The sequence below is a fragment of the Dermacentor albipictus genome, chromosome 10 (assembly GCF_038994185.2).
Source record: "Dermacentor albipictus isolate Rhodes 1998 colony chromosome 10, USDA_Dalb.pri_finalv2, whole genome shotgun sequence".
NCBI classification, from domain to species: Eukaryota; Metazoa; Arthropoda; class Arachnida; order Ixodida; family Ixodidae; genus Dermacentor; species Dermacentor albipictus.
Window position 1 is genome coordinate 20,024,752 of NC_091830.1, and position 17,428 is coordinate 20,042,179.

The window sequence follows — 17,428 nt, forward strand, 5'->3', positions numbered from 1 at the left end:
AGTTTAGAGAAGGAGCACAGCACGAGGACGAAGTTCAGCACGCCACTCGCTTTATTTTGAGAACACGGTCAAAGACAGATCAGTTACAAGATATCAGGCTGCAGAGGCGTTATCACACGTGATGTAAAGCAAGCGAAATGTATATTTATGGTTTGCATACGGTGAAAGTTGTCCATACAAATTCCAAATGAAGCCTGAGGTGGCTTGGGCTGAAGCCCACTTTCAGTTTTCGGCCTGTTGTTTCCTCCTACTGCTCCAAAAAATCTCCGCAAATATTTTTCTTTTCAATGATTGTGTTTATTCTTGATTTGTTTTGTACATTTAGAGAGAAATTTACGTAATTTTGGGGTATTTAGACGTATCGTCATTAAAAGGGTATGGAGTACTGACCGAATATGGACCCATACTCAGTACAACAAAAGCAATGAGTTGAGAATGGGCAGTCGAAATATAGAAAATTTAAGAAAATCATAGAAGCCGTTCAAAGTCATGTAGATGTCCGTACGCTTTATGCAGCTATGACTATCATACCACATTTACATACAGCTTTTATGTAGTCAGGTACTGCTATATTACGCAGAAACGAGGTGCACTCAATGGCACTACTTTATAGGTAAGAATTTCATTATATTTAAGCCGGACCACATCGTAGCACATAATCAGCTGCCCACGAAATGGAGAAGGACATATGTATCAAATTAAAAAAAAGACTAAAATGTCGTGGAATAATATGCCTTCTTCAATTAAGACGCTCAAGAAGAAGGCACTGTGGGCTTTGAGATTCATAAGAGCCAACATTATATTACCGGGTGTATTTTTAGTAAGTCCTAAATTTTTAAAAGAAGTTGCCTGTGGCAGATAGCGCAATTCTAACCCTTGATCTAAATTAATCGATGAGGCGGCCATTACTACTACGAGAAATCAAAATGCCTACATATATATTTAATATATAATTGCCCCTAACTAACCTTTTATTTTATTATTTTACGACACATATTTAAATCTACAAATGATAGCCAGTGAGTTCACAAGGTGCATCCACTTGGAAAGAATTCTCTGGACTGCACCAGTTTCGAGGAATCAATTTACAGTTTTTATTTTTAACTTAGCCTAATGATTCCATTTTTACTTGCAATACCTAGTTTACTTCTCATACGTGAGTTTTGAATGCGTATTACAAACTAAGCCTTAGCCTTCTCTTAGAGTCGCGCCTAATACGTACATTTTGTTTGCCATAGATCTTAGCAGGTACACATGAGAGAATTGCAATATCATTTTTGTTGCTAATTTATAAATCCACGTTGAATATGATTCCCTAAAAATGTTTTCTGATGCTTCCAAAGCTTTTAAAATATTTGCAGGACATTTGAGGGACATTTGCAGGACATTTGAGCTTTAAATCGCGAAGAAATATTATCGAGCATATCTGCTTTGATCATTTCCTGCGTGTCATGGAGATAAGCCTGAGATTTCGTGTCTGCCGCGATATTGCGGGTAATCTATATACGGGTGCATTTTCTACACAAACCGGCGTTGCAGGTGCGACAGAAACTGCTCGCGAGACGCACGTGATCACTAATCTCCGCGCGACTACCTTTTCATTCACCAAACACTCTTCGCTCGTATGAACCTGAGGTCGCCGAAACTTCCCCGTCATCACATCACCCTGATGCGTGGGAACCGCGCCCGTGTTGTGACGATTCGGCCAGCGAAGCGTCTCAAATGCCCTCTGTAGTGTGTGTATGTACAGATGCACTCCTGCTTCATGCGGCGGCCGGTCTCGACGGGACTTTAATGAATCGACCTTGGCCGAGGCCAAGTCGCTGTGGCGGCTGGACTTGGAAGGCACGAGCAGCCCCTCTCCAAAGAACCGATACGAGCAAAACGGCCAGAAAACAAGAAAGGAACCGGATTCCCGTGACGTCACTGGCTGGGCCGGCCGGTAACAGCTCTGCGGCGTCGTAAATACACGTACGCGTTCGCCTTCCGCAGCGCGAACTGGCGGAGAAAACTTGCATTACTGTCTTTGCTTCTTCTCGCCTTGCGGCACGAGGTCGCACAAGGAAAGAGAGAGAGAGAGAGAGAGAGAGAGAGAGATTCTCTGAAACAGCGTATATTGGCGGTGCCGTGACTTGCCTATCAATTGCCGCGTCGCTCTGGGGAAGCATCCGACAACCTTGTTTCACGCTTAGCTGTTTTACTTTTTTCACCTCACACGTGATCGGCGAAGGAAGTCGTTGTGTTGGCCCTGTGTAAGTTAATTTGGCGCATTCCGAGAGAATTCTATGTTTTCTATTTAAGTGCTGGTTATGGATCGGGAACAATTTCCATACGCAGAAACACTGTCCAAATCAAAGCTGATGCACTGGTACCGTTCAGTGACGGAAAGAAACACCACCTCTACACAGCGTTAATATAGAAACGTGTCTCTTTTCAAAGTATCGACCAAGCACAATGTTGCCTAGCTTCGCGGATTTGTTGATAAGCTGCGCGTTCAGGATTCCACAGTTGATGGCACGCGCCGAAAGACAATGTCTCAGAATGCGGCTGTAGTTCCCATAGTGGAACGCGGTACAGCCAAACAGAACGTGCACGTAGACGGAGGGGCACGTTTCTGCGGTTATTAATTAATAATTGACTTTTGGCTGAGAAGCAGATTGTAGTATCTGTTCTTCCCCTTGCACCTGGGATCTCCACGGGTCCCACGAGCTGAAGGGTCCTTGCAAGGCGCGTATTTAGAGGTCGCGACCTCCGAAGCCCATCGTTCGGGGGTGTGTGCCGTTAATGAATGATTCAATTACGATGGTTTCCCTAGCGCACGGACAGGTGGTGCAGAGATGTACCTGTCATTCCTATTGGAGACAGAAGGACGAACTGTCAACAGAGATGGTGGCTACATGTTTATTTTTTTTTAAATCACGGTAGGATCTCAGGGTGGCCCCTGTTGGGAGCGACTCCTTCGGCCCATAAGACAATTTACATTTGTTCCTCGAGCTCGGTGGCAGTCTTAAGTAGGGCCTCCCAGGTAAGTTTAGAGGGGGCTGGCAACAGCGTTTTGGGGGGAGGTGAATCCCTACAACCCCAGAGGAAGTGGTCCCGTGTTGCCAATTCGTTCAGGTTACGAGTTTGACATATGGGGTCAAATTCCCGATTGGTTATAATCGCCAGCCTATGTGGGCTGAGAAGAGAATTTATCTGAAACTGGCGAAGGACGGTGGCCTGCGCTCTGGCAAGGCCCCGATGAGGCGAGGATTTCTTCGCTTCGGGATCACGCGACTGTCGAAAACGTGATTTGCTTATTGCGTGAGCACGACTTGAATGTTTGTGTTCATATATGCCAAGGGTGGGTGGGTGGGGGGGGGGGGGCAAGGAGCCGGTGGACTCAGACACATAGAAGTGACGAGCGCGACGTGAAAACCTCCTCTTACCAGCTGAAGGTGTTGAAAGGGCATGAGCAGGTCGATCTATCAAGAGCCAAGTGGGACGTGCAAAACACTCAAACAGAAACAGCACAATAGCGAAGTATATAGACAGTGGCATTAGCCTTGCTCTTGCAATTTTAATGCTCCCTATTAAAAAAACTAGGACCAACAACGTTTGTGCCATTAAGACCAAGTAAGAGATTGACCAGATGTGCAGTGGCGGTAAGACGATAACAGAGATATTAAGATTAGGGGTAGACGCAAGCCGCACCCAAGCGTTGGGGGACGCGAACTCTATTGTGGGCTTTATAGTTCCGTTGTGCTCGCTCTCGGTTGTTTTGTACGCCCGGCGGTTTGCGTACACCCAACGTTTGGGAGCTCCTTGCGACCCCTAACCTGAAACTCTCTAATTAGTGTGTTTCTTCATAGGGCTGTAAGTGATACACTACAGTGAAACGCAAGCCGAAGGTGCCATCTTGAAACGCTTGAAAAATCCTATGCATGCGCATGCAAACCACCAGGGATGCGCGTCCCGGTAGCGAATCACGCGTCGCACTATGCCGGAATGTGCTTTATGATGACAGTAACTCTAATCCCCAATGAGTAAAATTACGTGGGAACGTGCAATACCAGCTCCACAGTATTATTCGGACATTTAAGAAACTTCATTTTTAATAGCAAAGCCGAGCTTCCGTACCCAATTTTTCCCCCACTTGATGTTGTATTCAGACGGACACGAACTATTGACGCCATTCTAGAAAAGCTGATCAGTAGTGCAAAACCAAATTTTATTTCGGGCTTGACCCAGTACGACCCAGTAAGCAGTACGGCTTTTCGAGAAGTAGCATATATAACACGCACAAGTGTTTGAGCGTGGGAACGGGACATAGAAAATACAACACTCAGACAAAACACAGACTTGCAAAGTGTGATATGAAACAAAGACCATTATATGGCATCGTTTTGCTGTGGCTGTTTTAGGAGCGGTCGCGTTTTTATGGAACCAAAGTTAATATGCTTCCTGTAGAACCCATGTAGTTTGCTGTCTCGCTCGTACCATCACATTAAGTTGCTGACATTTACCACAGAACTCTAAGTGTCGTTTATACAGCCTCGACCTATCACTTAAACTTAAATTACCAGGAAAGCTTTCACGACGTGACGCAACACTGCTGTCTCGGCTATAGGAGTAGCATTCACCAACTCCTACAGCTGTCGTATTGGAATGACAGACTCACCAATGTGCGCTAAGTGCAAGTGTGAAGAGACCATCAGTCATCTTCTGTGCCACTGTTCTCGCTTTGATAACGAACGTAAGACTCTCCAGTGTGCCTTGCTAAGACTGGATGACAGGCCATTTACAGAAGCAAAGATCTTGGCAGCCTGGCCTCACAGTTCATTATCCCAGAAAGCAGTTCGAGCGCTTCTTCACTACCTGAAGCCAACATACTTGAGTAGCAGACTATAGACGTCCTTCACCTAACTTAGTGCATGTGAAAGTGCGGTATAGACTAATGTTTTCTTTCTCTCTGTTTCACTCCCCATTTCCCTCCCCACGTGTAGGGTAGCAAACTGGACTCAGTCTGGTTAACCTCCCTGCCTTTCCTTCTTCCCTTCTCTCTCTCTATCTCTCTAGTTTGCATGTTCGTCAATTACTCAACAAATCATTTTATTTTCTACGCACCCGGAGAGTTTATCAGAGTCTAAAGAACACCACATTCAGCGGAGAAAGATACTTCACGGGTTTGACAAAGTACGAATAAAAATATCACTATCTTTCGCTCTCTAGAAAAGTTTTGATGGGATGGAGCTGTTTGGTTTCGAAGCCGAAATTTAACGCCTCACTCACAATCAGCCTTGTCCGTGCACACTCTGTGAGTTTGCAGTATGAAAGGCTCTATGCAAATTCGTCCGGTAAGGCACGAATGAAAATGGTCAATAACTGTTGTCACTTTTCAAGTTTTGCAAGAATATTTGAAGTCTCGTAACGGCATAAGGATTACCTGCCCGCAATTCTCAACAGTTTGCAAGTTCCACCGCGAAGTCGTAACTATAGATGCCACTAACTGTAGTTACTCAAAAACTGGTGCAGTTAAACAGGCTTCGAAACATGCTTCTTGCTATAAATATGTTTTTATCTACACACGGCTATAAGGTGAGCCTTTGTACCGAAGGTTTTACATACGTTTGTCTCATTATACACAAACAGAGATGTCCCCCATAATTGTGCACAACAACCCCAATGAAGCGGTATATGTTTCGCGGGAGTGTGCGAGGTTTTTGCTCAGAAACGCATCATTCGATTTCCTTCATAAAGGTTTTGGGAAAAGTTCGTGCAGCCAGACATGAATATTCCAGGCCAGCAAGTGGCCAAGTTTCCATGAGACGACATGCGTATCGAAACTGCATACGGGCGCTTTTTTCTCAATCCTGTCCACGTCCACATTAAGTTCCCGTTGTCTAGATCCAGCTTTTCCTTTGGTCTGGTCAGGCGAGAATGCTAATGTCACAAGCTGCAGTGACTTAGCCTTCCTTGTTGGCGTTATTCACACACTGGGACCACACCAGTGCACCGTGCTCACAATCTGTCTCGTACACGCGCACCGCGAAAGTTTGCGAGTCTTCGACAAAGGTACGTCTGCTCAGGTATGAATCGATATGTTAATAATTCCGATAATTACCATGGCTTGAGACGACGAATTGCATTAAGGAATCGCAAATCCGTTTTGTGTTCCTCATATTTACTACGTACACTAAGGAGGTTTGCGTTGCCAATGGTAACGAAAGATCATCCGACATGCGTGTAGTCGATCCCTTGTGGAGTCACGCTTTCATCGAACGATTCATACTCACCTACAAACAACCGCCATGTCCCAGCAGCTTGTCTCCCTCCAGCTGTCTTCCTGCAGAAGGAAATGGGACATCCCATTTGACAAATCATTTCTAACAATGTCTATATAATCATTACGGCAGTGGCACTTCATGTTCTCCTTATATACTATATAGAGGATACGACGACTTAGGGCGACTGCTTTCGTTGCTTTTCTTGGGGGCAGTTAGAGAGATAAGCAGCGCGGGCAAAGGAAGCCGTCGCTTGGTGTCATTGCACGTAAATTCTGCACACGCCGCTTGAGAGAAATAAGCACGCCGGGCAAAGCGAAACTGGCGCCTGATGATCCGATGGCCGCTGCTGCCGCCGCCGCCACGGCCGGCGCCTTCTTTCGGACCTCCCGCGCGATCACCGATGCTATCATGCCGAAGCTTTCGCAGCATTCGCAGCACAGGCGCAGCAGGTCGCCCCACGTCCTCTCTGGGCCATTCCAGTGCTCAGACTCGCATGCCGCTGTACACGTACGACGGCAGTACAGGCTTAGTTGATTGCTTCGGAAGTTGCGGAAGCAGCGCGCTTCCTGGCAGTGTGAGCTATATTATACGCGGCACTCACGAGAAAGCGTCGTGCTGAGATTTTTAAATTCGATAGCAATTGTTGTGTTCTCAGCGGCAGAAAGCCATCAGTCCACATTGTCTTAACAGCCAATATGGTTACACAAAAGCTTAACTAAATGCTCGAGCTTCTTACTGGCGTTAGCCATTCAGTGTGGTAACTCGCCCCGTTGAGGCGACTGTTCATAACGAAAGAAATTTTGGTTGAATTAGTTTCGGCCAATGCATTGTTTACTTTAATGACCATCAGTAACTGGTATTCATCGTTGCACTAGTCCACCTAATGGCTATATACGCATATTTCTACAAGAATATATAGAGCAGAAACATGGCGCCGCTGAATACGATGACCCGTACTTACGAAGACCAACACCATCACCACCATAATAATTTCCTGTTGACCTTAAATCGAAGGCACTTTCCACCAATCTTGAATAGTTCAAATGTATTCAGTCCACCGACTTCACCCTATAGACCTGCTAATTATTTAATCCCACCATACCGCCTACATCATTGCTACCATAGAATATTCTTCCCTTCCTTTGACACCCGTTCCGTTATTATATTAGAGCACCGGTTACATGCTCTGCGCAATGTATTACGCGCCTAACTGCATTTGTATCATATACCTGAATTTGATTTTATTCTGTGCTGTCGTCTCCCTGTCGCTTAACATTACCCCTATAATTTCGGCATTGGCAACACGAGGAGATGAAAACTACACACAACACGCCCAAATAAAAGCGAATCAATCAAAATGAAACGCTGGCTAACGTACATAACGACAGTGCAGTGGCTACGGGGCTATCAAACTTATTGGTATTTATAGAAGCACCCAGCTCACGCGAAACCAATCGGTACGAGCTTCTCTGCCTGCCTTGTACACGTGCCACCGCCGCAGACATGTCCGCAATTCGTGGGCAGACGTCCGTATTAAGCGGAGCCGCGCAATCAACGGAGCGCACATTAAATGCAGGTGGGCGCATTCCACGGGCTGAGAATGGAGGCAGAGAGGACCCAACGGGCCCTCGGCCACTCCACAACCTGCTACTGCGCGTTCCTCGGGGAGCCGGGCTGCTTGACGCCCGAGGTCCATGCACCCCGTCCAGTGCGGCGGCTCGCAACTGAAGGATGTCCTCGATGCGGTTACTCCGGAATTCCTTCCTTTGACGTGCGACCCCCTCGCTGCAGCGGCAGCGGTCTCCCCCTGTCTCCCGACGGCGCGCTATCGGCGTCGGATGTCTTTACTGACAATCTCGGAGCCACTAAACGTCTCGGGTCATCGATGGCCGCTGCGAACGTTGAGCCCCCTTCGAACTGCTGGCATTCGATCTCTTCTGCCCGGACTTTCTTCCTTTTTTTCTTTCCATCTTATTCTTCTTGTTTATTGTACGAGCAGTGTATCTTTCCCTTCCCATTGTCCTGCAGTCTTCCGTCCTTCGGTTTTCGGCAAATTTTTCCCCACGTTGTTTGTTAGCAGCTTTCTTTCCGCCCTTCTATTTGGAATGCGGCGCTTTGCGGCCTATCTAATAGCAGCTTGTCTTCTTTATTGACAAAACGCTTACGATCAATCACGTAATCTCTACCGGACTGCCGCACGATTAACGACGAACGTTCCGGGCTTTAAGAAAGGTACACTTACACCTAGAGAGAACTCCTGGCTCGTATGTTTCTTTACATGGGCTATTATATGAACCAGCTACCGCGACTGGTGGGATGGTTGGTAGCGCTTGCTACAAAAGATCCCCCAATTCGCGCTTCGAGTATCCTCGTGAATGCAGTATAATATCGGAGAAGCCCCGAGCACTCCCTTGACCACACACTTGCTCTTGAAGAGTTTGAGGTGATAGACGGTTGCGGTTTCCATACCTATTGCTGTAGAGCAGGGGCACTTCCGTTCTTCTCTTAAAAGCGTTATGAGTAAAAAGAAAGATAATTTGTTTACCGCGCTTCTCTGTTGTTGAAATTTCGCAGCAAGATCGCATTTTATGATACGGGTCTTTCAATGTAGAAGGTTCTGTAGCAAAATTTTGGGTTTTTTTTTCCCGTGCACTGTAAAATAATTTACACTGCTAAATGTGAAAGAGGGTGTACATGGGCCTATAACTCACACCCTTAGGGTGTGATTTACATAACTGACACCCTAAGGGTGTGAGTTATAGACAGATTTACACCCTTTTTCAGTTTGAAGGGTGTAAATTACTTCACAATGTTCTTTTCTCGTTTATTTATTACAGTGCAGTTGTCAAGTGTACTCGGCACATTATGAGATGAAATTTCTGCTATCGTGTTCTTTCAGCTTTATTTCAGACGCTAAGCGATCGCACACTATTCTTCTTCTCCTAGAAGACCTTAACCACCAAACGTGATTGTAATAGACGTTCGCTGTAGGGCCTATATCATGGCAAAACTTGTCTACCCAACATACTAATCTCCGAGTCCATTCTGCTATGCACCAGGCCAGTGTTCACTGCCTCTGGAGGTGCCGATCACGATCGCAATCGCCCTTTTCGCCGAAATTCACCCTAACAGTAAGTGTGAACCCACCTGCAAGCCACCAGTCAGTTGCACGGCACACCGAGAATCATCGCCTAGCATCGACTATGCTGAGTCGCAGTGTTTTCCCTACACGATCACGATCCGCCGAACATGGCACCACCCATCACGCTCCGCTCCTCAACCGGCCCGAGTCGACAGATTAAGATCGGCCTCCTTCGCATTTCGCACAGTACACACGCGTATACCTCACAAGGTTCCGTGCTTCAGGTATAATTGACATCACTCACGCAGTTTGCGCTTACCGGACCGGCGGGTGCAGACAGATTACCAAAAGCAAAACCCACAATGAATAGACCCCGCTTTCTCTCTCGCTTCGATCGACCTCTGTCTGATAGAGCCGCCGGCTGGCCCAAAACTGATTCACGAACTCGCGCGAAGGCTCCGCCGCAGACTCCGCAAGCCCCGGTGTTGGCCGCGACCTACCGACCGACCGATCATGGCGCGGACGGCGCCGACACGCCATTAACAGGGAGGCAAACGCGCGCTCCGCGTCACCTCCGCCTTCCCGCTTCGCTCCTTGATTAATCTCCCGCGCCCGTGAACCACTCATCTAGGCGGCGGCGACGGCGGCGGCGGCGCGGCGGCAGTGGCCAAAGCGTGAACACCCTGAACCATGCCCTAAAGACTCCCGCGTGCGCAGTAAACAAGGCCCCCTCCGCTTCCTCCACCGCACCTTCGCCGTCCTCCAACGGGAGGCACGCTCGTCGTGCCATTGCAGTGCACGAAGCCAACGCGAGCCGGGCCAAGAGCCGGGCCGTCGGCGGCGGTGCTGCGCTATAAAATGGCCGTCGCTCTCTCAGTGCGTGTGCGTGCCGCTGCCCTGGAGCCTGTGAGGTGGAGCGCCTCTGCGCGGCGAACATGAAATGAAAGAGGAAGGTCCGCTAGTGTACCTGGGAGGCCGACTAATAAGTGCACCGCCCTTATAGCTGCAGAAGAAAAGAAAAGAAAGGCCGACCCACAAGGAGAGGACGGCTCGCGAGCGATCCGAGAGATGCACGCTTCTCCAGCATTACGCGTTTTGCCTTTTCTTTTTTCTTGCATTCGTTTTCTGCTTCCTTGCTTCGTTTTTGCACTCTTGGGGTGGTTTTTGTTTCGACGCCGGAGGGCGTGCGACGCGTTGCACTTGCTTTCGCCCTGCGTCGCCTGTCCGAGCTGCCGCCCTCTCTCCTCTTGACCACTCCCGCGACCCGTTAAAAGAATGCCCCGATAGGTATCGCCTATGGCTTCGCGAAGAGGAGGGCTTGCCTAAGCACTGACTGATCATAATTTCCGTGCAGCGAGGTTGAAGAAACTAGTAGACACTATTCGTTTGCGCGTTAACGCATCCTGCAGGATGGTGCATTGAAGCGCCGAGTCTCCAGATCATTGTACATTATACTAGGGTTGTACATATAAAATTCTAGGTGCTTTCATCTAGACTTTGGTGCATTGGCTTTGTTTACCCTAAGCTTTTATACTGTATTTTATTTTTCCTGGAGCGTTTTGCCATTTACGTCGTTGTCCAGGTCGTGGCCCGGTCGCCATGAATCTCACGTATATACTCTCTGAAGATCAGGAACGATAAGGGAACGCATGAAATGGCTATAGCGGTAACTGCTTGGGGTCAAAAATAGCCAAAATAATCTATGCAAGAACTGTACGCTGCAAGAAATCTTGAAACAGCGTTACAGAAAGACCACTTGGAAGAGCCGACGCGCAAGAAATGCATGCTTCAGGAAACGCGGCCTTCACAAGAGAGCTCCGTTGCGAAGCTTCACACAAAACATCTCTATTCCGCGTACTGCAGAAATGCCTGTAAGGCACAATTCCCACAAGGCCGGTTGCACTCTCTGAGAAGAGCTTGCATTGGCGTTGCAGAAACGACTATGATACCTGAACTGACAGAAAACATAGCCGTTGAAATCTCCCACACTGCACAGAATTGAACCACAGCTCGGGGATTAGCGGAGGTGCTGCCTTGCGTCGGCACATTCTGTACGCATTGGGGGTCATTTACTCGCTGCGGATAACGAGGTGTGTGCGCGCGAGTGCGTAAGATCCGCCTGGCCCTCGGGCTTGTTTTCTTTCTGTATTTTTAACGCCGTAGTGCCGGCCACAATTCACCTGACTGACTTGGCGCCGCCTATGTTTTAGCCGAAAGAAGGTGGGGTGGGAAAATAGCACGGCGTGGTTTATATCCGCTACTCGTCTACCGGAGTTTACCGACCCTGAGGCGCGGTTGGTGACGACAAGGAACGTACACATGCTTCACGTAGCGCGTAGCACTGACCGTTCAATTCTTGCCGCCCTGTAAGCACACGCTGAATGGCCGCGGACGAAAGCCGTACTATATTCGCTCATGGTTTTTCCCAGCGGCTGACCGCCCTCCATTCCAGGATACGTTTCGAAACTTCGTGGCCTCTGACGTGAACCTAGCCTTGGTGCATTTCCAAGCCGTTTGTTTAGTTTCGTATTCGTAGTTCTTTTTTTCGGTTTGGTGTCTGACCTTTTCATATCACTTTTTCTCCCAGCTCATCTCTTGCCCCGGTGTTACACTTACCTTCACTTTTGCACTTGTGTTTTTTTTGTTCTTTAATGCGATAGCATATTGTGGGATAAGTCACCCACCATCTTTCGTGATGTTACTTATAACTCTCGCCTGGCTGATGCCGAAGTCATCCTTCACTAAACGGACATTGAAAAGAAAAACTGAACCAGTATAGATTGATAAAGTGTTCTTGAAGAACCGCATTTGCGCTTACTCCGCAATCCGAAGTCAACGCAGACGAGGAAAGGTGGGTCAAAGTTTCATTCTTGAATTTCGTGCCGAAACTCCAGGCCTAGTACGTCATCGTGATATCAAGGATAGCGAAGTCTTTTCTTGCATTTCTGGCCACTAGAGATCATGTAAAAGTTCTTGAAGCTTCCCAAATTCAGTATTTGGCTCTTTTACAACTGAATGTAGTGAATTTTTACTGATAAAAGTCTGAACTAGGCCTCAGCAGATGGCGTCATAATCAATGGCGTCACGCCTAGCTGGTGAGGGAAGCTTAAGGCAGTGCCCCCCCCCTCCCCCGTCTTTCGTTTTTGCATTTTTATCCGGTTTTCCGAGTGTCTCCTCGCGGGAAAGGTGCAGGAAAGCTGCTTGAGCAAGCCATCAGCGTCGCTATCTAAAAAGGAGAGACGGCTCCTCGGTTTATATTTGTAACCATTGCAGTATGTGTTTTCACCATGCCTTGCACACGTGTACGCTTCATCAATATGCACCACTGAATGTTTTTTTCCTGTCACGTTTGTTTCCACTCGTACGGTATATATATACATCGATGCGTGCGAAAATAAAATCTATAGTTGAAAGTGAAGCGCTGTCTCTGTGTATCTGTTTCTTTCTACGTCCTCGTTCAGTTGTGCTTATACACTCTATCATGGATTCTAACCAACTAGCCCGCCAACGTGTTTTAACCCTCGCGGTAAATGTAGTTCTCTTATTGTGGAAAGGTAATTAACTGGCACAACTCCAATCATTTTTCTCTTTATGTCCTATGCCTCTTAAATGTGTTCGCTTGGCGATCCTGATACCAGTGTTACTATGTGTGTACTCGAAAAGGTTCCTATGCAAGAGAGACGGATAACAACGACCCAATCACTGTGGCGTTTAATCCCGCATTTGGCGCGTCGAGCATCGTGATGCTGTGTTACTGGTGGTCACGTGACAGTGACGCGTAGCAGCCAATGTGCTAGAAGCGTTCGCAAAAGCTGCACCGTCACCAAATGTAACCAGTAAATCATAAAGTAGTGAAGAGAAGGTACGCAGCGCCACTAAATTAATGTCTTAAGAGGAAGCTTTAGCTGGGGGTCTCCTATATAAATACGTGCGAACGGAGAAATCTTTTTTCTCGGCAACTACTTCACCGAATGTTATGAAGTTCGTTGTATTTAACAGAAAAAGTTAAAATCCAGTGACTGCAGGCGGAAGCACATTCTCAATTTAAACCGTCAACGTTTTAAGAAAGATTGTTGAAAATTGCTATATTTTCGAAAACGAAATTATAAAGTTTACAACTCGGAAATTAAAAGTTATATCAGATTTCTGTAAACTGCACCTAATTATACATCTAAAGCGGGCAAATTTTATTTATTATGTACCACTCTGACCGATATGTCAATATAGACACTTGCAGAACCCATATAACCATTGTAACAAGTTTACGTAAAGATGTGATTAAATATTTATTTGATACATCTGATGCCGCAAAAACACGATTTCAGGTCAACTGAGAGACTTGAAAACAAAAACACGAGGAGAGGTGAACTGATCTGGTGCACCATGATAGTGACCGCGAAAAGAATAAGGGGCAGCACGTCACCAGATGCTCTTACATGGTAGATCGTAGCGCTCGTTCAAGGAGCTAAACACAGTGCCACAACATCGGGTACACTTTTTAATAAAATCTAAGTACGATAATAAAGGCCAAATCATAAATGGTCTTGCCTAAACTGATGATAAATACACAGGCTGCTGAATGCTAAGCTTACTTGCTTGACTTGCTTGATTGGAAACAGAAGCGATCTGAATGCGTTCGCTCAAAAAATGCTTCGTCTGTGCGACAACCATGGCACTTACGCAGAAGAATCATTAGGAAGATTCCCCGCTAGCACGTTTTTACAGGGAAGCCGATACCCTCTAGTTGGTCGGGATTTTTCGTGAGCTCTATGCTCACCCAGAAACAGTGTCGCCGCCTAGCGGCCACTCAAACAGACATCAAACGGCAGCTGGAAAGGGCCTTTTCTTTAAGTTCCCCTGTAATAGAATCATATTTTCTCGTATATTCGAACTACACCGCGAAGCTATCATGTCTGTGGCATGTGTGTAAGTCGTACTTTGATAATTTTCTGACGCAATTTACTCTGAAAAAAAAAAATATCAATGCGTTCAATTAGGCACTTGCGCTTGGCGGAGGGCCTAGAAGAATGAGAATATATGCTGCAACTCCGCGCACGTGGGTGCGCGTGTAACGTACGTCGCTTGTGGCGGTGATGCTTGTGTAACGTCGTCTAACGTAAGTTCGGGTGGTGACACTTGTCTAACGTCGACAACAGCTTCACTGTACATTCACTTTCCCAGGGTGAAATGGCTGTGCATTTTTTTCCTGACTAGTTTTCCTTAGATATTTCCTTACTAGTTTTGAAGTGAGGTAAGCTCACAGTGAAATTGATTATGAAGAAGGATTGAGAAATATGGAAGAAAGTAAACGGCTGGGACAGTTGAGGTGTCTGTACAGGAAAAAACCATCGATTCACAGTGAAGGAAAAGAACTAGAAGCTTACCAGCAAGTATGCGGCCTGTAGGGTGGGCAACATAGCAACAGAGAATGTCAAGCGGAAAGCCAGAAAGGCTGAAATAATCTCATGGGTGGCGGCAATGGAAAAGAAACCTGCCATGAGTAACTACTTAAGAGGGAAAAACGAAATCAGGAAAGAAACAATTTATCATAACTCAAAGGGAGGCTCATTACTTTTCGAAGCAAGATCGTTATGCCTTAGAACACGCACCTATAAAGCGAGATATAAGAAGGAAGAAGAAGCATGTGCTTGCTGCGGTAAAGCTAGGGAAACGATGGAGCATGTTTTGTTAGAATGTGAGGCCGTCTGCCCAGCGGTCGATTTAGGCACCACAGGCCTCCTTGAAGCCCTTGGGTTCAGCCAGAGCAGTGGAAAAGTAAACATGTCCGCAATAGGGATTAGTAAGAGGCGATAGGAATATTGGTGGAAGAAAAGTAGGGAAACGACGAAAAACGGAGACGTACAAAAGCAAAGTTCGCGACAGGGGATAAGAAAATTTGGTTGTGGGAGTTCATATGTTTTTTTTTTAACCTACGTAGGACATTAGGCACTGTAATAGCAAGAGCTTGGTGGCGCAACCCACCACCCCGTTCCAAAGGGGACGCTCATTACATCCATCCATCCATCAATCCACTGTAGAGACTACAACATATGTTGTTGACCTCTATAAAATCCGAAGTGAACGAATATTCGACAACTTCCAATAATGAATTCTCGAATCGAATACGAATGGAATAGCAAAGAATATTTTATTCGTATTCGAAACTTCGAATATTCGCACATCAAGAGGTCAGGAGAGAGCACTAGTTATCGTGCATGTCGATCAATGACGATCGAATGTTAAAGGATGTTATAATGGTTTGTCGCTTTCCATTCTTTAGGGTGTAGGATGAGAAACTGTCCGTTATATTTTTAACCCTCACATAATTTAATGAGTTGAATAATCTTTACCTGGACGAACATTCTCCACGAATGTTAATTTCACAGCGAAAGCTTTTACTTAAATGGGCAGAAACGTGCAACATCAGCTATATACTGTGTTCCGGATGTGGTCGAAGCTTATCAGTCCGAATAGTGTACGAAAAAAAAAAAAACTCACGTCATCGTTTATTACTCACTGATTCAGAGGATTCCCAGCGTGTCTGATGGTATTGTGTTACGAAGATGACGTTCACCGTACCTCAATAAACTGTGGTAAGCCAAACGCATATGGCATAATAATGCATGTCATCCGGCTTCTGAGCACTCCGCCAGCACAAAGCAAGTTCTAATTAGTGGAGTCACTGAGCTTTAGTTTCACTCCTAGAGCAGAACAAAGGTCTATGCCAGCGTCTGTGTGAGCGTCTTCGGCAGTGCAGCATTTGTTGTCAACTGGGCATTATAACTAACGTCCAAAAGAGAGAGTAGAGAGACTGAGAGACTCCGTAGTGGAGGGCGCTAAATTAATTTTGACAATGTACCCGAAAACTCCACACACGAGCATGTTCGCACTTCGCCTCCATCGGAATGCCAGTGTGCACGGCTGGGAATTGAGCCTGCGACCTCGTGTTCATCAGTAAAATAAAAGCTAGCCAATGGACACCAGCGGCGGGTTTTGCCTCTGCAGTATACTCCACTATGCGGGCCTGCGCCTAACGACCTCCACGCCCCTTGCGACTATTACCTCCTCACCCGTGGTAGGATAACAAATAGAATGCCGTCCTGGTTGGTTACCATCGTTCCCCATTATCTTTCCCCCCTTCTCTCTCAAAGCCACGAAACACCTCGAGTGAGTGCTTACCGTATATACTCGTGTAAGGGCTGCACATTGTTTTCAAAAGTTTGACAAGTTGTGACCCTTACACGGGAGCGAACCTTAAGGTCAAAGTGGTGCCGACTTAGCCGGCTACTTCTGCAGATCTCGGACGAATTGCATCACAGATCAACGCGCAGCTCTTGTCCTTTAGTAGCGACACGTGGAAGTAGGCAGTGCGCAAAAAAATTCGCCGATGCGCGCGCGCGGCTTCAGGGCCCCGAGCGCGATTGCTTATGTGTTGGATTTTTTTCTCGAAATTTTGGGCTGCCAAGCTGGTGGAGCGGCATTTACACGGGTGCGGCCATTACACGAGTCTATACGGTATTTGCCACGAATTCTAAGTGAATGACGCAGGTGACTGCAGTCCATAGGTACTATAAGCAGAATCCGCCAGAATAAGTTTGTTTAACGGGGCACCCAATCAGTTTAGATTCCAAATGACTATATAAATAACTCTGCATTTGCTTGGAGGAAAGAAACTTCGGTTAGGAGAATTACATGAAGGCTGAACAATCCTTTCTGATTTTTTTCTCTGTAGAGTTCCTGATAGTGTTCTTGAGCTATGTATTCTATTCTATGCATGTTCTGTGTATTCTTTAAGTTTGTCTTCTAGAGTTTTATCCAATTTTCTTGGTGAATTCATAAAGTAAGTCAAGAAAGGCCACATTATAGGCCGATGGTACTTATGAATATCGAAAGCTGAGCGAGTGAGAAAGAATTCATGGTTTGAAAAGTTAGGCGCATAAAACACAAACAAGAGGGACGAAAAGGAAGACACAAACTCTGGTTGCGTTGGTTACAGTTGCTTAAACGCAACTTATAAATTATAATTTACCAAAGATAGAAGGCGGTCGACCTGTTTCAGGGGCAGTAGCAAACAGTTCTT

General features: G+C 46.5%; 1 long non-coding RNA gene across 2 annotated transcripts in view; it reads right to left on the minus strand.

Annotated features, from left to right (window-relative positions):
• LOC139050663 (uncharacterized) overlaps nt 1-17,428 on the minus strand; it is a 239,044-nt gene that overhangs the window by 171,108 nt on the left and 50,508 nt on the right. For both annotated transcript variants that reach the window (XR_011509001.1, XR_011509002.1), the window contains exon 2: nt 6,276-6,325. This is a non-coding gene — a long non-coding RNA (uncharacterized lncRNA). The remainder of the gene's footprint in view (nt 1-6,275; nt 6,326-17,428) is intronic.